The sequence below is a fragment of the Procambarus clarkii genome, chromosome 16, assembly GCF_040958095.1.
Source record: "Procambarus clarkii isolate CNS0578487 chromosome 16, FALCON_Pclarkii_2.0, whole genome shotgun sequence".
Taxonomy (NCBI): Eukaryota; Metazoa; Arthropoda; class Malacostraca; order Decapoda; family Cambaridae; genus Procambarus; species Procambarus clarkii.
Window position 1 is genome coordinate 9,335,277 of NC_091165.1, and position 22,618 is coordinate 9,357,894.

A 22,618-nucleotide genomic window follows, 5' to 3' on the forward strand; every position below is an offset into this window, starting at 1 on the left:
ACAATCTTGACAGGAGCTTTCAAAGGTGAAGATGTCCTCATTCCTCGCATTCCTATGATTCCAATGGATTTGCCATTTTAATTTAAGAGATTGTAATTTCCAATTCGATTGGCGTTTCCAATCACCATCAACAAAGCTCAGGGCCACTCTTTAGAATTGTGCGGTTTATATCTAGACACGGATTGCTTCTCATGGACAATTATATGTTGTGTGTTCTAGAGTCGGCAAACCGGACAATCTCTATATCTCCACAGACAATGGAACAACAAGAAATATTGTATATCCAGAAGCATTGTGAAATTAAACATATTAAATACGTGCACTTTTTCTTTTATTTCTTTTCCATTTAACCAGACTAAGCCACAGCAATGCGTGGCGGGGACAGCTTGTTATGTAATATAGAAAACGAATGTGGTAGGGTACACTATACTACCGCCCACTGGTTGGATATGGAGTCCACTACAGAGCACAGGATGAGTATTAGGGCTAGTACTGCCCAAAGGATGGGTTCGGGGTTCATTACTGTCCACACGATAGGCATGAGAACCACTACCGTCCACAGGATGCGTATGGGGTCCACTATCACCCACAAGATGTGTATATGGTCCACTACTTCCCACAGGATGGTGTGGAGGGACCACATTCAAAGTGCCCGCCAGCGTGAATATCTCTTATGCAAGGAAATACTGTGCTCCTGATTAGTGACCAGTGGCCCTGTGTCTTTGTGCACCGCCCATGCGCAATTGGCAATTGAAAAATCAACTCTCCAAAATTCATTTTTATTTCTAGTCTGACGCCTGAACGCATTTCGTAATAACTTATTACATTTTCAAAGACTTTAGTTTACACACACAACTGTAACCTGTAAACACAAAAAATACAGCCACACTTATACTCGCATTTGGGTGAGCTGATATGGTACAAAAGTTTTGGGTGACGTGATTGATATTTGCACATGATAGAACACGAACCAATGGGTATAAAAACATAAGAAAGGAAGTAATTGGAGAAGGCCTATTGGTCCATACTTCCCCCTTGATGCTTCTATATTGGTTCGGGGTCTTGAAGTGGGTAGAAGATAGTTGTGCATTAATTGGCTGTTGATTGCTGGTGTTGACTTTTTGATGTGTAGTGCCTCGCTGATGTCGAGCTTCCTGCTATCGCTGTATCTATCAATGATTTCTGTGTTGTTTGTTAAGATTTCTCTGGTTGTGAGAAGAAATTGTAAGTTCCTTTCCAAGGAAAGGAAAGGTTCTGCTGGACACACATGCGAATCTGTTTGGGAAGGTTCCCACACAGACACATCTCATCACCCACGACATCCAATTGCTTGACAACACTCCAATCCAACAGCATCCATACAGGGTGAATCCCGAGAAAAGACAACTCATCCAGCAGGAAGTGGATTATCTACTTCAACATAACTTCATACGTCCAAGCCAAAGTTCTTGGAGTTCTCCTTGTTTACTGGTGCCAAAACCAGGGGAAACCTGGAGGTTATGTGTGGACTATATAGACTGTATATAGAATGTATAGACCAGATTGGAAATGCTCAATATGTGTTAAAACTTTATTTGTCTAAAGTTTACTATCAGATCTATTTAAGTGATTATGCTAGGGAAGTGACAACCTTTATTGCAACTGATGGTGCATATGAACTTAATGTAATGTCTTTTGGTTTGAGAAATGCACCTGCCACTTTCCGGAAACTTATGAATTGTTTGCTTAAGGACGTCTCAAATTGCTGGACATACCTGGATGATATAGTCTTGTACAGTAAGTGTTGGACAGACCACCTGTCAGGTCTTAAGAAATTATTTACAGTGTTGCAGAGTGCCAATTTAACTGAATGTCAACAAGTGTAGTTGGGCAAATAGCACTATAATATATCTTGGACATGAAGTGGGACAGGGTAAGATACTTCCTTTGCAAGATAAAATACAAGCAATAGTGGACTATCCAGTGTTAACTAGTAAAAAGGGAGTGCAAAGATTTATTGGAATGTGTGCTTACTACAGGCGGTAATGTAAGAATTTTTCTACAGTTGCAGCCCCATTAACCAATTTATTGCATAAGCAAGTGAAATTTAAGTGGACACAAGATTGTCAAAATTCATTTCAGAATTTAAAGGGAATATTATCTACCTCACCTGTTCTTGACAGCACTCAATATGACAGACCTTTTATCCTGCATATTGATGCATCTGATTAGGGAATCGGTGCAGTTCTTATACAGATTGGCCTTGATAACTTTGAACACCCAGTAAATTATTATTCTAGAAAATTTAATAAAGCACAGAAGAACTATTCAGTGGTGGAAAAAGAGACATTAGGTCTCATTTTATCTGTTAAGAAATTTGAAACTTACCTTTCAGGTAATAAAGTGTTAGTTTATACAGATCACAATCCACTTGTATTCATCAATATGTTGAAAATTAAGAACCAAAGGATTCTTCGATGGTCCATATTTCTACAAGAATTCAATGTAGAGATTAATTATATTCCTGGTACGCAAAATGTAATTGCTGATGTTTTATCTAGGAGTTTTGTGCATGATGTAACATAATAATATGATATATTTTTTTCTTTTTAATTTTCATTGTCACATTCTTACTTTCAGAAAAAATGTCATTGATTTTCAATCAATTGCATTTTTTTCGCATTGTGAAAAGAAATTAAATAGTTCATATGTACATGTGTATATTTTTTGGTTTTCGACTCCTGTTTAACAGGAGTCGAGTGGGACTTGGCAACATAAGTTGGAGCAGGTTTGCTCTATTTCACATGTCTTATACCTGTATTAGTCTGGTCAGTTGTTGGACCAAATAATTGTACGTGTTCACTGGTGGAGGTGCCAGAGGTCACCTTTTAAAATACATATTATTATTATTTACCTTTGATTAATCATGTTGCATTGTAAATTATGTTATTTACATGTTGCAGTTATATTGTAGTTTTTATTCCTATCTGTGTGAGAACGATTACTTTTCTCATTAATTAGTTTTATGTAAAAGTACTTGTTACGGCCCTATTGGGTCGCAACTGGGTTCTTTCTCTGATGTTGTTAGAGGTAGGGTATCCGGCCCCAAGTTAGTAGTGGCTTTCAAGGGGTGTGTTCCGTAACGCAAGTAAATTAAAGGGGAAGGGATACAAATATACTAAAACTTAAATATATATTGCCACCACCAATAAATAAATATATAAACAGTCACTCGCTGGGGCTATCACTACACTTATGTACACGTCGTTTCTTCTGGAGACACAGGATGCTCTGCTTAACGGTGCTCAAGACGAGTAGCCCTGGTTCTCTTCTTGTGGCCTCTCGACGAATCCTTAAATTCTCTTAGCGAGTCTACCCCGGCCACAGGCCAGCCAAAACACAATCCCACTGGGTGCACCGTCGTGGAGGCCGTCAACCACAAATCCAGCCTGTAGCTGGCAGGTTCCAATCAGCTACGCTGCGTAGGCCACTCCACGACCGATACTAGGGTTGCGAGCCCTAGGCAGGAGCCTCGTGTGATTCCACAGATCACTCTCCTCACCATAACACCCCAGTGGCTATTCTTCTCCACGAGTCAGCCCCGGGTACGACAATTCCTCAACTGCCACGTCACAGGCAGGCTAACACAACAGTGTTCATCCGGGGGGTGACTCAACTTCTGCAGCTAATACTTGGAGACTGCGGCTGCCTTGGGTAGACTGATCCAACTTCCATTACAGCAGTCCCAGGTCGACTCTGTAATCAGACACGTCATCAGTACTAGTTACACTCTAGGGCACCTCACTTACTGGCTTAGACACAAACGCCCACCTATCCACTTCATAGATGGCGTTGCTGTCTAAGCGTCACCTCACCAAGGGGTCAGCAGCGGCTGTGTTATGAGCTGATCAGGACGGGTAACCAGCACTCGTGGCTGGTATATCCTGTCCTCACTAGATGGCGCCGTCCATTTGGAGGGGGTTTCGGGAGCTGACCCACAGATGGCGCGGTTGTCACTGCTCCGGGCTCGGACGCTGGGCTCGGGTCCGTAACAGTACTCGTTTACCATTCCTTGTCCTGGATGGAGGGGGAGGAAGGGTGATGTAGTAGGAGCGTCGGATATACGTTAGTAGGAAGGAGACATTCAGTTGGGGAACATCGTGTCGTGATAAGTCTGGGATTCTTATTTTGTTTCGTTATAGCAGATTAATTATCTGGTGAGACTATATATATTTCCATGTGTTTATAGCCATCTGATTATATTGTGATATTAAAGTGATTAATTATTTGTTTTAGTTAGAACTTGCATATATATTTACTTGATATTATATATATTTTTATCTGCCTGTTTCTATATCCTATTCTTCTTATATTCTTATGTTTGTACTGGCTTAAGGGGCATTCTGGTATATCGTGTTTTAGAGACAGTGACTTACCCAAGACTATTCTTATCACTGTCCCCTGATTATGCGAGCTGTGTGTACGAGTCAGAAACAACGACCACCCAAAGTTGTAAGTAATCTGATGTTAAAGGTCAATAGGATTCAATTTTCATATTTGAATGGCAGCAGATTACATCTATGCTGCCTAAAAGCTCGTCACGTGAAGTTTGTTGGAAATTTCCAACACTAATACACTACTATTGTATTATAATAAATCATTATTATTATATACTAACTACAGTAGTCATTAAATTTACTAACAGTAGTGTTAACATAAACTAACCATTATATCTGTGTATTAATGCTAGAATTCTTACGAAATAAAGCACTAACATTGCGTCAGATTATATCTAGTTAAACACATTTATTGCCAATGTGCTAGAGAATTGAATGTGGTTCTCTAAAATCTTCAGTATTCTGTGTGATAATTATTTACGGATAACATAACTCCCAAATAATTCTAAATCGAGAGTTTTTAGTTACAATTGTTATCAAGTAATAGTTTTTCTGTCACGCGTGAATGCCATGGAGAAAACTATAATCTTCTCCATTTCTCGTTGGAGTCTCGTCGTGGACGTGGTGGTGAGCAGACGTGTTTTGATTCGCTCTGCTACTGGCGTCTGGTGGGTGGACGTGTTTGTCGTCGCTGTTGGCCGGCGTGTTGACGGATGGGCGGATAACGTCACGCTGGGGGTGGTATATGTGCCGTCATGGGCTCGTACACACCTCCACTAAAGCGGAAGGAGTCCATAGGACTCAAGTTTAGTTGTCATGCTGATCCCGACCTTGTATCCACCACGATCTTCGATGTGTTACAGATCAAGCAGGAAGAAATATTTGGTTACCAACCACTGCCAGGGAACAGAGTGGTGTTGAAATTTGAAAACAATGTGGCGTTTTCAGAGTTTCTTAAGAAGTATGATGATGACACTATAAGTTTACCTAATGGGAAAGGATCAGTACAAGTGATTAATTTGAGCAAAACGTTTACATACGTTTCTGTGAGGGGATGCGCCATTTGAAATCTTGAATAGAACTATTATACACATACTGCAACAATATGGGAAAGTGGACAATGTTCGTTTTAATGAATATACCTATGGCCCAGGGAAAGGGTGTTTTAATGGAACACGAACAGTAAAGATGGAACTTCACCGTAATATTCCTTCGTCAATGTCAGTAGCAGGTCATTATATTAAATTTATATACAATGGCCAAATGCAAACTTGTTTTAAGTGTGGGCGTACTGGTCACATGGCTGCTGCCTGCCAGGTGGAGGCATCAGAACGGATCAACATTTTTCATGAACATGACTTTCCGCCATTAATAGAGGATAGTGTATCAGGAAATGAACCCAATATTGTAAATACTGTAGTTCCAGGTGAGGTAGATGAAGTAACCCACAACTCTGTAAGTGAAACGTCTGTGGGAATGACTCCGAGTGCGAATGAGGCCGGTGAAGGTAACTTAGATCAGGACGATAAAGGTAATGCAGACAAGGAGGGTGCAGACGACACTGCTCAGGACGCTTTACCGGCTGTTGGTCACCCTGGTGAGGGTGAAGTAAGTCTGGACAATATACATGTGGACGCCCATAACATAGGCGCTGACGCTGCGAAGAGCTGCGAGGCTGGCGGTGGTGCAGACCTTGGTGAGGTGACGATGGAACAAGTAATTGGTTGTCAACTGGATGTAGAGGATGATACCATGGAGGATAGTGATGTAGAAATGTCTGTGCAGAGGGCAACTCCACCCTCTTCAGTAAGGTATGATAGAAAGGGTAGGGGTAGTGTGAAGGCTGGGGGTGTGAAGGCTGGTTCTGTAACCAGTCATGTGAAGAAACGAAAAAAATTTACTCGGAGTATTGATCTGGAACGTATGAAGGACTACGCCGCTAAATTAAAAGTCTCTGAAAAAATTGAGCAGGTTGTTGCCGTTGAAGTTCACCGTGACCAAGGCCCCGAAGCGTCACCGTAACGTAGCGAGGACACAGTACAACCGGTGAGTGAGGATCATGGTAGAGAGAACAGTGATAAGACATGGTGGGATCTTGTGGAACATGAACAGAATCGAGACGCGAGTGCAAATATTAAACTTAGATTTCGAAAAGGGAAAGATGACACTAAGCTCGTGTCAAGTGAGATAATGATGGATAACGAGTAATTTTGGTTTCTCTCAAAATTACATTCGGGAAGCCTATTAATTTTAATTGTGCTACTTTGAACATTAATGGGCTCAATTGTAGAAATAAACAGTTGTAGCTGTTATCATTGTTTAAATATCATAATTTGGATGTACTTTTAGTGCAAGAACACAATGTACAAGATGTTAAGAAACTTGATGTGCTACTTGATTTCTTTGAAATATTGATAAATCCAACGACCTTGTTGAAAGGTGGTACGATTATATTGATTGCTAAGCGAGCCCACATCAAGGTTCTTAATACTGAAGTGGATGATAATGGTAATGTTTTATATGCAAGGATTTCCTTTTTTGACACAATAATTCCTGTACTTAATGTGTATGCTCCCTCTGGCACCCGCAGGAAGAAAGAGAGGGAGGACTTGTTCACTAACGAGATATTATATTTTTTCAGAAATGATACGCGTAACGTTATTTTTGGTGGCGACTTTAATTGTCACTTCTATGAGAGATTGTAGCATTCAGTCGAACGCATGTGTATCTCCTGCTTTAATTACACTTTTGAAATGTATTCGTCTCAAGGATGCAAATAGCATTAACGGAGGTGTATATGAATACACATATGTTCGCCAGAATTATGGTTCTAGGCTTGACAGAATATATATGCACTCGTTACATGATAAAATTAGTTCTTGCAGTACTGTTCCGGTCAGCTTTTCAGATCACTGTATGGTTGTGGTGAAGCTTGTTATTGACGATCAGGTTAAAGTGGGGACAGGGTCATGGAAGCTCAATTGCAGTCTGTTGCAGAGTAGAGATGTAATTGATAATTTTCAAGTATTGTGGGAACATCTGCTTGGGCAAAAACATAAGTTCAGATGTCTGTTGGAGTGGTGGGACATGTGTAAAGTTGCATGCAAAAGTTTCTTCGTGAAAGTATCCAAACGAAAGGCTGCTGAAAAATATGGTCTGTTAAACTTATTCCAGCACAGACTAAAACAACTTTATGTAAAGGTCAATATGGGATTAGACAAGTATGAAGAAATTACCATTTTAAAAGACAGAATTAACAAATTGAGGGATGAAATATCTGAAGGAGTCAATGTTCGCCTCCAGATTAATGATAGGATGTATGGTGAAAAACTCTCTCCTTATTTGTTAAGTAAAGTCAAGAATAACAAGGGTACAGCACTTGTGATTAGTATTAAAGCAGGTGATGGGACGGATATGACAAATACAGATGGGATTGTATGTTATGTTCGGGGTGAATTAGAGAAATTGTACAAAAAAGTGAACGTAGGACCAAGGTATGCGGGAGTAATTCCTTGGAAAATGTACACGGGTTTTAACCCAGGTTGACAACACGTCATTATTGGCAGATGCAGATAAGCAGGAGGTGAGGAGTGTGGTCAGGAGTTTAAAGAAAGGTAAATCACCTGGCTGTGATGGGTTCCCGGCGGAATTTTATTTCTATCTATGGGATGTCATTGGTAAAGACTTAGTACAAGTGGTGCAGTATAGCATACAGCATAGGAAGCTTAGCATGTCACAATTTCATGGGATTATTAAGATGATACCTAAAACGGGTGATTTGCATATTCTAACGAACTGGAGGCCACTTTCCCTACTAAACCAGGATTATATAATAGTATCGAAACTGTTGGCAAACAGACTTAGGATTGCAATGGATAAAATTATATCAAAGGAACAGTTTTGTGGTGTGCCTGGAAGATCTATAATCAATTGTAATAATGTAATTAGGGATGTTGTGTATTATGTGTCTGAGAATAATGTTCCTTCCTCCATGATAAACCTCGACTGGTCGAAAGCCTTTGACCGTGTTGATGATCAGTTTGTATTAGAAATATTGGATAGGGTAGGAGTGGCACAAGAATTTATTGATTGGATCCGTATGCTTTATAAACAGTGTCGGAGCAGCGTCTGTATCAATGGAGTCTTAAGTAAACCTTTTTCAGTTGAACGATCTGTACGTCTGGGATGTCCCCTTTCAATGATTTTGTATGTTATATTTCAAGAGCCACTGTACTTGGCAATAAAAAACAATGACTTTATTGTTCCACCTCGTCTTCCTAATGCTATGACACTTCCTGTTGTTAGTTATGCAGACGATACAACTATTTTTGTGTCGACAGAAGACTCGGTGGTGAATGCTCAGAATGAGTTAGACAACTTTGAACGAGCGACAGGTGCTGTTATTAACAAGAACAAAACGTGTATGATGGGGCTTGGCAGTTGGTGTAATAAGGTTAACTGGACAGGTTCGTGGTTCAAGGTAGTGGAGTCTATTAAAGCTCTTGGGATTTGCTGGTGTAAAACATATGAAACAACTTTGGTTACGAATTGGCAAGTACTGTGTGGGAATATAATAGTTGCAACGAATATGTTGTCAAATAGGAAATTGACCCTGTTTCAGAAGGCTGTAATAATCAATTGCAAAATTTTGTCTAAAGTGTGGTATTTGTCTCACAGCTTTCTCATAGACAAGAAAAGTGCTATAGAGATTGACAAAACTATTTTTAGATATGTATGGTATGGTTGATACCAACCAATTAAACGAACTACCCTATGTAAAGGTAAGAAAAACGGTGGAATAGGAATACTGAATGTGTACCATAAGTCATTGGCAATCTTATGTGTTACTTTTAGAAAGGAGATAATGCAGAGGGATAGTGTAAATGCACTGGGACATTACTATTGTAAATTACGTGTTAGCTATTTGATACATATGCCAGAGTATACTGACCTTGCCTTTATTTCACCGCACTTTTATTCATGTGAAATTGATGTTCTCAGGCAGATTTGTAATATTGAAGGTTTTTTAATGATGAACAGTAAACAAGTGTATGATGATGTTATACTACCAAATATAGTTCCTAGAGTATAGGAGGCCTACCCACTCTTTAGCTGGCAAGTAATATGGGCAAACCTTCATGTTAAATTTATTGCCCCCAAACAAAAGAGTTATTGTATCGCTATATTCATGAGACCCTTCCTACTAATGATAGGTTGTTGATGTTGGGCATTAAGGACAACAATAGGTGTGACCAATGTACTGAAATTGAGAATAATATGCATATATTTTATTTCTGTAAGCAGAAAGTTGTTCTTGTAAACTGGATTAGAGACACTCTTAAAGCTTTATGTGGACCAAGTATTAGAGTGGAGTTAATGAGGTTTTTAATGTTTCATATTGACATAAAATGCAAGAAAATTAGGAATACAATAATTATGTTACTTTCTGATTACATTTTTTGTGTGTGGATAGGCAGGCAGGAAGGTTACTCATTAGACAAAATATTGAAGTTCTTGCGAGGCAAGATCAGGTATAACATTTGGGGTTTAAGGCTCATGCTCGGTGATGATATGGAAAATTTGTTTACTGAGAATTATATAAAATATATATAAATGTAATAATTTCTTCTGTATTTTAATGTAAATTTATTCTCCAATTTTTGTAAATCGTTTATAGGTAAATAAGTATAACATTCAGGGTTTTTTTTTTAAGATCTTGTTTTGTACTACTGAACACTTGTTCACTAAGAATTGTAATGTATAATTGCCTTGTAACACTTATGTATATGTAATTTTTATTGTATTTTTTTAAATAGAGAAAAAAAAAATTCTCGTTTAACACCATAAGACGAGAAAGCAATAATATTTAAATCCCTAGAATCACAACCCAGTCCTTATTAAAGTATTTCAACCACAATTTTGCGAAATAGTATTATTCGTGATAAATAATTTCTGTGGTGAATGCGGGACGCGGGTTGGAGAGGAAGGAGACGCCATTGTCGAGGCTGGTGTTGCGGAGTGAGCAGCCAGCGTGTGTACTTGGACAGAGGAAAGTCGTGGCGTCAGAGTCTGAGACACGTGGCGTTGCGATTATCAGCAAGAATTACACTGATACTCAACTTATAACGAATAATTATTCTTCCACGTACTCCATAGTGCTCGGTCAAACAATAACGCGTCGAGAATCAAGCCAAACTCTCAATCACCTGTACAACATCGTCGAAGTTTGAGACTGAGACGCGATATCGGCAGACTTCAGCATATACTGCGCTCATGCTAAGTATATTTTCTTTCTTGATGCATCATTAGAGATTGTATATTTCGTGGGTAGTCTGTCGTTACATAGCAGGACGACAACAAATCCAATGTTAGTACCGCATTAATATTCATTTTCTATTTTCATAAATATGGAGATTTAAGTAGCCTAGTTCAATGCTACGTAATATCCTTTAAATTACAGCTCGCATGTGAGGAGTCAACGAGACGTTAACTACATTCGTGTTATTCACCTCTAATGGCTTCTATGTGGAGATCCTGAGATCATGAGGACGAAGCACGAACGATGTCATAGAAATCGTCTTAAAGCTAAGACTTTTTGTACACATTTAATTATTCCATTTTATTATACATATCCATAATATTATCATATCGAATATTTACTATATTAGTTTTGGAAATTGATGTGTTTACTTAGATGATTGCTCTTTAATTCTAACAATCATTAATATTCTCTATTTGAATTTACCTATTGATTCTATAATATTTTTGGTCATATAATATTTCTTTACTCAACAATGAACTGGTGACGAACCACACTAGTTCCTAGACGTATATGAAGTTCTAGCAATACCCCCCCCCCCAATGTAGGTGTTTGAGGCTCTGACTTTACTTAATTAACCATACAGTCCATTATTTATTTAAGTGATTATTCTCTCTAATATTTATCCATAGACACTGGTTCATCCTTGTGTTTCTAATGATCACTTTTTATTAGTTTCCCTCTTTTCTCAAAAGTGGGTGGTCCTTCGTTATTAAATTAAATAATTAAATAATTAAATAATTGAGTCAAGCCCCAGATATCCCACAAAGTTTCCTCAATGTTAGAGTGCAGGACCAGGGGAAAAGAGCGTACTTCAGGACCATACGCTAGCTGAACAACCTGATCAAGAGCAGAAGACGGCCCAGGCATATATCCAATCTTCAGAATAGGGGTTAGAAGAAACGGCTCGTTCAGCTTTAATCTTGTAATAGATTCAGGGGCGGAAGCAGCAGATACGGACAAGGATGATCAGCAGAGTTCGGCTATGCTGGGTGGGAACTCATCAGGTGAAGTTCTTTCAGTGCTCCAATGCAGGACAGAAATGGCATTTCAGGACCTTGCCCTTACTGAACAAAGAGGTCAGGTTCAGAAAGCGGCTATGGTGAACAGTCAACTTTCAGGGAGATTAATTAAGACCTTAGAACCAAGATGTGAGGGGTCTTCCTTCAACCCCAAACTAAAACAGATCCCTTGTCTTTGTCCTCCTGACTTCGATCTTATAAAATGTTTCCGTGTCTTCTGCCCTTCTCTTCCTTATATCTATGGTCTACCTAAGACTCATAAACCTGGTGTTTCTCTTCGTCCTATCATTTCTTCGTCCCATCTCCTGGCTAGCTAAAACTCTGACGTCTTACCTTGGCACTTTTTCTCCTGCCCACCTTCGTTACTCTCAGGATTTCATAGAAAGCCTGCGCCTTCAACCATCCTGTAAGATGCTTCGTCCTGATATTGGCTCTTTTTTTACTAATGTTCCCATGATGACGTTCTCTTCTTCCTTATTCATAAGGCGACTGAGGGCCTTCATCTTCCGCTCCCGACTGACGTGTTCCTCGAACTCATTAGACTCTGTGAAGACTCTTAACTCCTTCTCTTTCATTGGCAAATACTTCTCTCAAACTTTCGGTGTCGGTATGGATTCCCCGCTCTCCTATGTTCTTGCCAATCTCTATATGGAATACTTCGAAACCGTTCTCCTTCCCTTTATTGATACTCGTCCCTCTCTCTGACTTTGCTAAATTGATGAAATTTTTGCTTTATGGCCTCATGACCTTAGTGTTTTCCAGCCTTTCCTCTCCTCTCTTAACAATCTGGCTCCTTCCATACATTTCAAAGTAGATTGGGAATCTAATTCCCTCCTTCCTTTTACCGACGTTCATATTCACAGCTATTTGACCGGGGTTCTCTTTCTCTGTCTGCCGCAAACCTAAGCATAGTGGCATGCATATTCACTTATTTTTTTACATCCTCCTTCTGCTAAGAAAAGTGTCCTCGTCTCTCTCTTCCTCCGCGCTCTTCGCATCAGTGACTCTCGTTTCTTCATTCGGAAATTACCTTTATTTACAAATCTTTCTCTCGCCTTGATTACCCTTACATTTTATCAACTGTGCCTATTCTCAAGCTAAACGTAATTTCTTTCATCCTAAACCTGCTTCCAACACTACTAATACTGTGCTCTGCCTTCCCTTCACATCTGAAATAAAAACTCTTATTAGTACCCTTCCTGCTATTGACATAAAGCTCGCCTTTTGTCAAACTAACACCCTTCGTACTAATCTTGTTCACACTTTCCCTCCTGCTTCTAATGCTGCTGGTGTCTACTCTATTTCCTGTTTGTCTTGTCTTCTCCAATACTTTAGGGAAACTGGCCGTACACTTAATGACAGACTTAAGGAAATACAAAACAAGTGTTAAGTCTGCAGACACAAACAATGCTCTCTTCTGTCATGTTAGGGATTCTAATCATCCTACCGATTGGTCTTCTTCTAAGATAATCTTTCCTGCCTCTCCTCTTCACAGACGCCGTTTATCAAATCGGCTGTAATACACAACCTACCCAACATGAACCTTAGTTCAGGCTTTGTTGCTGTTGACTCTTCCCTTTCACAGTATATACTCAAATGTTATAAACGTTTTAACAAACGTGACCAAACATAAGCCTACCCTTTCTTTCTCTTTATTTTTCTTTCTCTCTTTTTCTTTTACTTTCAGTTTCGTTCCCATTTACTCCTTTTTATAATCCTCCTTCATATCCTTTATTACTCCTATCTTTCGCCTTGCCTTTTACATTCCTCACCTCTTTCTTGCCTTACATATGCCCATGCCTTTCTCGTCTCTTCTTATGGGCTATACATGCCCGTGCCACCTCTTGGGTGCCTCAATCTTCATCAATCAATCAATCGTCTCTTCACAATCGACTTGATAATGGTGCAGGACGAACCGAAACCTCGTCGTCTCATCAACATCTAGTGTGTGGTTTGATCAACATGCGAGGGTGTCTCCTGCTCTCATTGTAAGGGAGGAATTAGGTTACAGGAGCGGCCCAACGGGAAATGTAATTACGGCCGGAGGACCCACAGGAAGGCATTAAGTCCTTACAGGAAGCTGGGCCCTTTAAGATACAATTCGAAAACGAGTACTCAGAAGAAAGTAAAAGAAAAACTAGCAGTAGGTCAGTTACTGGAAAACAGTGTGTGGAACAGTTTACAACAGTGTGTGGAAACTGTTGCTCTGTCAAAGAAGGAACCATAACCAAGAGGCAGCGCTTAGGTGTGAGGACCATTACTAAGGCAGAGTTAATCCCCAGGAGTGAATCTTAAATGAAAACCAAAAAAAAAAAAAAAAAATCGTGTAGTGTGTAGGGTACATAAATCATGATCAGTTCAGTGCACAAAAATAGTACTACCTCATTCAATCACAAGAAATAGATGAACCTATAAGTGCAGTAACGTCGAACGTCGAATAAATGTCAGTGCAGTAACCACGAACAGTTTCACAAATAAAGAAACATATTTAAATTGTAAGATGTTTCCTTTAGTTAAACCAGAAATATTTTCTTTTGTTGCCCCATGTGCAATTCCACCCCTCAATGTGGAGCTTCTTTTCCAAAGGGACATGTTCAGTTTAAATAAAATATAATCCTTCTAATACACCCATTGATTTATAGGGATAGGGGGAGGGAGTATGAAGGGAACCATATTCAAAGAGCCCGCCAGGTGAAGCATTTCACATCTTAGGCACAGCTGTACCATGATTGTCGGATATTAACCGTGTTCGCCTCCTCCGAGCACGACTGTGGGAGGAGACAGAGATAGAAGACAAGCGGTTGTCCCGTCTTGAGTACTGCTCAGTACTCACTTCCCCCTTCAGAGCAGGAGATATTGCTGAAATAGAGGGAATACAGAGAACATATACGGCACGCATAGACGCAATAAAGCACCTAAATTATTGGGATCGTCTCAAAGCCCTCCAAATGTACTCACTAGAAAGAAGACGAGAGAGATATCAAATAATATACACCTGGAAGATACTGGAGGGCCAAGTACCAAATCTACACAGTAAAATAACAAAGTACTGGAGTGAACGACATGGAAGAAAATGTAGAATAGAACCAGTGAAGAGCAGAGGTGCCATAGGCACAATCAGAGAACACTGTATAAACATCAGAGGTCCGCGGTTGTTCAACGTCCTCCCAGCAAGCATAAGAAATATTGCCGGAACAACCGTGGACATTTTCAAGAGGAAACTAGATTTATTCCTGCAAGGAGTGCCGGACCAACCGGGCTGTGGTGGGTATGTGGGCCTGCGGGCCGCTCCAAGCAACAGCCTGGTGGACCAAACTCTCACAAGTCGAGCCTGGCCTCGGGCCGGGCTTGGGGAGTAGAAGAACTCCCAGAATCCCATCAACCAGGTATCAACCAGGTAGCGCACCTGACCCAGCACGGACCTGATATTGCACTCACTAGTATATGAGATACTCATCTTTCTTAGTTGAATACTTGGGACCTCGCCCGTCTTCCATTCTATCTCCCCAGAGAAGCCTAGCATTGCTTCAATTACCCTCCCAGAAGACTACAGCTCAAGGTGAGCTCTTGATATCATGGCCTTATGATATCACGTGGTCGACTGCCATTAACCTCTAAGCGACCACCTCCACAAAAATGTGGAAAGACTCTTTGCCCAAAAAAATACGAGACACTGAGATTTGAAAGAAAAGCAATAGGATGACTGAATCACACTAGGTGATGTTAGGTTGGGGTCTGTTATCATATGAGAAATAAGAAAATATCTTAAAGGTTTAAATAAAACCTGGTTCACGAGACATAAAGAAATGTAATGGGTAGAGTGATATTGATTAAGGAATATCCGACAAGGTGGAAATAATGCAGCCTGACATTAGAATTTTTAGCTCCAACTGTGGAAAACTTGTAATTTTGAAATGAACCTTTGTTGAGAGTTTGATATTGGAAATAGTAAGTCCATCTCTCCTAAACTTGCAGGAGAGTGATACTCTTGTGCACCAGACAAAATATGAGGGGATATTGGATGGATATACGATGAGTTACTCGTTCCTGTTGTTGGAAAAAGTTTTTTCTAATTACAGAGTGGCTGAAGAAATATTGAGAGAACATGTACATTTATGTACAGCATAAATGAAGTACCTAGGGAATAACGAAAAATATTTTAACTTCTAGTGATGTTTAGTCAACTTGGGAAGTTGACTAAATTGCTTTTTAGAAATACAACTCTGTGTCAAACTGGTGGATAACCGAAACTCACTAGGTTAGGTTAGGTTCGGTCATCAAACTGTTGGATGACCGAAACTCATTAGGTTAGGTTAGGTTCGGTCATCAAACTGTTGGATGACCGAAACTCATTAGGTCAGGTTAGGTTCGGAAGGTTTTTCTTAATGTATGTGAAGTAATGGGAGAGCTCCTTTGTGGAAAATACATATATGGATAAACCTACGAGAACCTGATGATGCAAACATTGCATTGCAATAATAATTGAACCTAGTATTATAAATAACTATACCTTCTAGGCGGAACGGAAATGATGACTTTATTAGTAAACTGTGATGAAATACGCAGGGTATTTCTCAGTAATATGAGGATGAGTTCAGGGATCTTCCGAAAGTTTTGAAACTGGATTTATTATTGCTTCACCTGCACAGTGATTTATGTTGAATCAGAGAACATATGAAATAAAGATGCTTACCTGAAGTGTGTTACCTATCGTACGTTACGGCTCGTGACCCTACAACAGCCAACTTTAAAAGGGTCTAGGGTTACTAAAACTGCTGTTCACAAGAGCAGGTACCAGTGTAACCCCTTAATAAGTAATGAGCACTTTGTTAAAATTTTCCTTTAGGACTGAAGGAATATATATAAAATTTATATATATATATATTCAGTATAAATCTCAATAGCATATATAAGTACAGATGGTTACTTTATCACAAATATATCAAATTAAAATATTACTGTCTCTCCCAGAAATTAATATAATATTATTATATGTATGGTTATGACAGAACAATAATGTACAACTTAACTCCACAAGATGTTAACTCTGGTTCCGTTACAGCTACTGACCTACATATCTGCGGGAGTCAAAATCATTGCTTCTGCCCTGCGAAAAGTTACAATATTAATTAATTCTACAATGGAGCAATACATTGTGACAAGAGAAATCTTAAACTAACTTAATGAATGGTCAATACATATTGGTATAACAAAAATAAGGTAATTATTGCTTTACATAGTAATTAAAATACACATACAAAGGGGAATGATGGCATGCTCATCCAGCAACGGACTATCCCACGACAATTTGCCAGATACAGTTCACACAATTATTATTCACCTGTTACCTACATATGATCACATATAAATAATTAGTTCCCATGGGAAACTGAGTACACAAAGAAATAAAACAATCATTTCCACGATACGTTGGGCCTAACGCCAACAATGTAACATGAAATTATTTTACATAGAACATATAAGTATATGAATATACATACATGTAATTTATACACAATTATAAATATACAAATTAATTTATTTATTTACGTATCTTATAGAGGTACGTAACAAAGTGAAGTTTACTCGTAAACTAACTGACTGATAAATGAGCTCGCAAAAGGTTGAGTAGAGAAACATTGTGTGATCAGTGATCAGGCAGTTTAAAAAGATATTTCTCACAAAGTACAGAAAGAGTATGGTACAGAAAAAAGTGAGTAGTGATTTAGATGAAAGATTTTGTGAGATGAGTGTTACATGAGTGTTACAAACCGCACATTAATTCTCGTGACAAGTAACAGCAACAAAATATTGTAGTCTAGGGACATTTACCGATGCTGCAATCTCAAGGCGTGTCACCAGTATAATCCCTTGGTTTGTACAGGCAAGAATTAAAATTAATCACCCCCCTTAGGAATAAGTAATCACACATATAAATAAATGTGTATTAGAAATATATTTCAGTAAATTATCAATATTATATATCAATCAACAGATGGGTAATCACATGTAAATCAAAATAAAATTATGTCTCCACAGACTAACATACTACAACAGAACATAATAAATATAATATAACACCACTTAACTCCTAGATGTGATCCTTCTTATGTCCAAACAGTTACTGAATAATTTTCTCACGGCAGGAGCCGATCTCGCTTCTGCACAACATTTTGAGTGACAGTTTTTAATTAATATAAATCTAACTTAAATGGAGCCATATAATGGGAATTAATTAACTAAATTAAGGAATGATCAGATTTACATGCATAAACAGAAGTAATGTAGTTATTAATATAATAGTTATATATTTATAAAATAAAAATAATTTTCTGGCAACTGCCCAACATAGCAGGAAATAATATCCCACAATGTTGCCGTCAAGATGAACAAATAATAACGGTTTCACACGGTCTTTCCACTAAGTGATCAGTACAAAATATAACTTTCTCACAGGAAGCTGACTCGCTGACCACCACACACACAAAAAAATACGGTTTCCCACGGTTTGGTCTACCTACTGATCATTACCACAATATAACATATCAGCACATACAAGTTTTGATATAAGCATACAAGAACATACAATTACTGATATAAGCATACAAGTAATGATATAATACACATACAATTAATGATATAATATATAAGCACATACAAGTAATGATGCATGGAAATAGTAATTATTTTATATTTATATACGTATCCAGTAGGGGTACGTAACAATGAGTAGGTGTATCAATTATCAGAGGAAAGATGGGAATTATGAATGAACACTGTGATAGGTTAGATAGCATGTGTGAGTTGTGGTGAGCGTGTGTAAGCTCACCACAAGTGAGCTTACACACAAGTAAGTGTGTAAGAATGAAAAGCATTTAGTGTGGTTGAAATTGTAAGAGGTAGTGTTTGTATACCTCAATAAAATCTAGTGAGCACTATTGTACTACGTAGCTAAAGTGTGGGATTTAACCAATCGAAGGAGGATAGTCAAAGAAGTGCTGTTTACCTCGTAACAAGTGAAAAATATTGAACATTACATGAAAACTGGAACGGAGTTATTCACACAAGAGTTGATAATAGGATTTTTTTGTTGAGTGCAGATGAAAAGTAAAAGTTTCTGGGTAAGTAGCCTCGTTTGAAAAACTAAGTTTCTATGTACTTGCATTGGTAACTAAAAGTTTCTGGACATGTAACCTCGTTTGGAATAAAATATGACTTAATTAAGAACTTGCATTGGTAAACTCTGCACATTTGTGATTATTGAAATAAATGAAGAGAGCGAGTTGAGCAAGAGTTAGAGAAAGTGTGTGAAAGATTTTGCAAGATTGTGCTTGAGACTGTGATTTGTTTAAGAGATTATGAAAGAATTGAGAAAGCTTGTGCTTGAGGGTTAATGTGGAAATTGCGTAGAAGTGACTTTATGTTTGAGAATTTTTTTATAAGATTGTACATTTGTATAATGTGAGTGTGTCAGGTTGAGAAAGGGATAAAATGAATATGTTGAGAAAGGGTTAAGATGTTAGAATGAGAAAGGGAGAGGTTTATGGTAGCATGTGTAAGAAAAAGTGCAATGGTATATCTTTTCTGAGTTTTTTGTGTAGGAGTGTAAGTGCTTATGAAAAAAAAATGTGTAAGGTCGAAGAGCATGATTGCATGCATTATAAGTGACATTTGCATGTTATTGTGAGAAACACACTATTATAAGTGATACAAATATGTAAATGAGCAAACTAATGAGTGTGATTGTGATTTGTGAAGATATTGAGAAATTTGTGCAATAGTGTAAAGATGATAATCGAGTTATGTTGGTATTTGACTTGACACGAGGCGATATTTAGCTAGTTCGTCTTTTTATGTGTGGAATATGTATAAACAATGATTGTTGTATATCCTTATTGATACTTTTACAGGTACTGATGTATAATAATAATTTAAGGGGCAGTAGGAGAATAAATGGACGCTAAGTCAGAAGAAATAGTGGATGTGTGTTTTACAAACTGATTCACTAATTGAAGAACACTTGCATATAAAGGAATTACGAAGTCAGTATTTCTGAGATGAGGAGATATAAAAGAGAATAGTGTCTTGTTGAGTGACTGCTTTCAAACTGGCCCTAGCCTGACACAAAGGCTGTACTACGTGCTATTAAAGTTCTGCATAGGGACTTATGCATACATGGCAGATTCCATGCATACATGTATACATGGTAAGGCAGTTCTTAAGGTAGGCCTAAAAGAGGAGGACCGAAATTACACCAAGTTCTTATGGATAAAGGATCCTCCTGATTCAAACAGTGAAAGAATTACATCCAAGTTTGCTTCAGTTTTGTTTGGAAAAACTTTTTCACCGTTTCTGCTCCAATCAACCTTAGACACGCATTTTAAGAAGTCCAATAACCCAAATAAAACTGAAACTAGTAGGTGAAAATGGTAAACAACATCTGACTAATTAACAAGAAAATCGGTGGAACCAGAAACCACCAACTAAACAATGAGGGAACTACCTATCTCAAGTCAGCAAACCCTTCGACCCCTTGAGATTATTATTTAGTTCAACATTATTTAAAGGGAAGTTGTTAATGCAGGAATGCTGGGAAGATAGGATAGGCTGGGATGATCCACTAACTCCTACCTTGTATGAATAGTGGCAGGGGGCTAGTGAAGGATTAAAGTATCCTAGAGTCTGTCTAGTTCCCTCGAAATTCCACACAACAAAATCAATCAATAAAGCTACATGTGTTTGTGTTCTGTGATGCATTAGGAAGGGTTTACATCACAGTAGCCTACTTAGTAACTAATGAGCAAGGAAATTTTCTTACATCTAAAGCCAGGGGGTGGCACCCTAAAAGTAACGGTCATTACCACAACTGGAGTTAACTGCCCTACTGCTAGAAGTAAGACTGTCTCATTATCTTACCAAAACCTTAAGTAACATCCCCTTTGAAGAAACAGTGGTATGGTAAGATAATGAGGCAGTATTACAGTAGGTGAAAACTAATAATAGTAAAACACTCTACGTGAGCAATCGCATAAAGGAAATAAGAGAGTTGCTATCTGATTACAAACTCAGATATGTACCCACAAAAGAGAATCCTGTTGACTAGATACTCTTTGACTTGGGTACTAGATACTCTTACTGCATTAAGAGGGACTCCTGGTTCCACCTAGGTGCTGAGCGGACGTCTGGATGCCTCCTCCACCTGGGAGCCATCGGATGACGTTCTGTTTTGCGATTTGGATTTGATACTGCCATTTGGCAATCCTCTTCAACGGTCCAGTTGCACGACGCCTGGCGCACAATTGCCCTAGGTCACTTGATTCTTATAGATATTTTTGGTCGTGTTCTAGATGGTTCTCCGAGTGGGGTGACGGTGTCAAGCGCCGGCTTGGGCGAGAGGTGCTGGGAGTTGGTGGGTCTTGGTAAGCTCCTGGTGTGTCCTCAGCCGTGGTGGGCGGCCGGCTTTTACTTTGTCGGGGAGCACTGGATGACTTTCGCGTTTTAGCTGGGGGTCGAGTTTGTGGTTTTGCTACCTAGTGTTCTCTATGTGGGGCGGGGCCGGTGCTTGTCACCCTGAGGGACTCCTGGGGCTCCCAGGGTGACAATGCTGGTCGGGGTTTCTTTGTCACGAGGCATATTAGTTTCCAGTGATTGGCGTCACTCGTTTCACGAGTAGGTTTGGCGTTTTACCTTTCCGGACTTCGTGATTAACCCTTCACAGGTATGCCAGGGCGCATCTGGTCCCACGATCGTCGTTGCCCCCTAAATCACCAACAACAACACCAACACCGCATTAAGACAACATTACTGACTTCCTCAAGGTCGTCAGATTGTAAAATTACTTCTAAAATCTTGCGTAGTCTGCCAGAGGTACAAAGCTCGGGTGTGTCCCTATCCAGGACGTTCACCACTCAATAAGGAACGAGTTGTCCACCTTCGTCCTTTTGAGACGAAGGTGGACAACTCGTAGTAGTGACACTACACTACACTTAGAAGTGACTCCCGATATAAGTATGGGATAAATACCAGGGGGAGAGATATAATGAGGACTGGAAAGTAAGGAATGCTACTTTAAAATAAGAATGCAAAATAAAATTATAAAAATCCTTAGTTGGTTTGTACGTCCAGCCAATCCTCTTGTCCTTGATACAGGTAAATGAGCTGTAAACTTCAAGTACAGTTCCAAAATAGTAAACAAGGTTATTGATTGAAGGAACACAATGTACCTGTTGGCATTTAAACGCATTAGCATTGAATTTATACAATGGGTGGAGAAGATCAACACAGTACAATGACTGAATACTGGTTCTCTTCAGGAATCAAAAGATCTGAACACTATAGTCTAGCCAAGCTCTTGACTGCGTAGCAACTAACGGAGATTATGTTTAGTAATTATAGCAACAACTAGGTATATGATACAAGCAAGATATTATATGTAAGCAAATATGAAAAATTAATGATTACTGTGATAGCAATTGATATCGTGATGATTTATACAGATTAATTATATATGCATATGTTTATACATATATTCAGATTAAATTGTAAAGACCAAGATAAATGCTCACTTCATTGTGGGGAGTTTCCCCATAAATAACGATTAACAATTTATATGAACAAGTTAAGGTCATAAAGCATACAATTGGCCAATTTACACCCTGCAAACACATAATAACTTATCCAAATTTAAAACCGATGCCCATCTAACCGTTTGCCAGATTTATGATTTCTCTTGATGATATGAGGCACAGTATTTTGATAAGATAGCAGCTTTGCTGTAAAATAGATTCACTTGTAGCGCTTGTTAGGATTAAGAAATAACTGGTAGTGGAGAGCGAACACATGTGCTGTGGGTGTACTACTCGTCACTCGTATTTAGATAATTGCAAAAATAATTTGTTCTG